This window comes from Pyxicephalus adspersus, chromosome 12 (assembly GCF_032062135.1).
Source record: "Pyxicephalus adspersus chromosome 12, UCB_Pads_2.0, whole genome shotgun sequence".
In the NCBI taxonomy this organism is placed as follows: domain Eukaryota; kingdom Metazoa; phylum Chordata; class Amphibia; order Anura; family Pyxicephalidae; genus Pyxicephalus; species Pyxicephalus adspersus.
The window spans coordinates 616,617-617,538 of NC_092869.1; the positions used below are offsets into that span (position 1 = coordinate 616,617).

The window sequence follows — 922 nt, forward strand, 5'->3', positions numbered from 1 at the left end:
CCTGTCGGGAGGACTACAAGTCCCAGCCCCTCCCCCTGTCGGGAGGACTACAAGTCCCAGCCCCTCCCCCTGTCGGGAGGACTACAAGTCCCAGCATTACACCCCACCTGACACTAGGGGGCTACACGCAGCACCAAGCAGTGATGTCACCTGGCAGGCTGTGCTGGGATTTGTGGTTCCTCACTAGTTGGGGGGGATCTGGGGAGACAGTAGAAGGGTCCCCGGGGCCCCTATCTCAGGTCTGTGGTTCGGGGTTCCTCTTTATCTGGAGTTGCTGCCGATGTTGCCAGGAGACACAAACAGGCGGCTGCTATGCCGATCATCCACATTCCTGCCATTGTTTGGGTGCTGACATCACACCGAGCCATGTGACCGGACATACCTGTGTGGGCGGGGCCACCTCTACCCCACCCCCATCATGTGTACATACAGCCTGTGTCATGTGACCGGACATACCTGTGTGGGTGGGGCCACCTTTACCCCACCTCCATCATGTGTTCATACAGCCTGTGTCATGTGATTAGACATACCTGTGTGGGCGGGGCCACATTTACCCCACCCCCATCATGTGTACATACAGCCTGTGCCTTGTGATTGGACATACCTGTGTGGGCAGGGCCATCTTTACCCCACCCCCATCATGTGTTCATACAGCCTGCGTCATGTGACCGGACATAACCTGTGTGGGCGGGGCCACCTTTACCCCACCCCCATCATGTGTACGTACAGCCTGTGTCATGTGACCGGAGATACCTGTGTGGGCGGGGCCACCTCTGTCCCACCCCCATTATTGACACATTGCCCCAATACAACCCCAGAGGGCACCGCCTCTAAACCCCCCCTCCCCCATGTGTAAGTACAGCCCAGCCACATGACGGGACAAACCTGTATACATAAAGCCCTTGTCATGTGACACAGGTGA

At 57.7% G+C, this 922-nt stretch overlaps 1 protein-coding gene across 1 annotated transcript in view; it reads left to right on the forward strand.

Annotated features, from left to right (window-relative positions):
• LOC140342238 (phosphatidylinositol 4-phosphate 5-kinase type-1 alpha-like) overlaps window positions 1–922 on the forward strand; it is a gene marked incomplete at both ends in the record, with an annotated part of 5,963 nt that overhangs the window by 1,350 nt on the left and 3,691 nt on the right.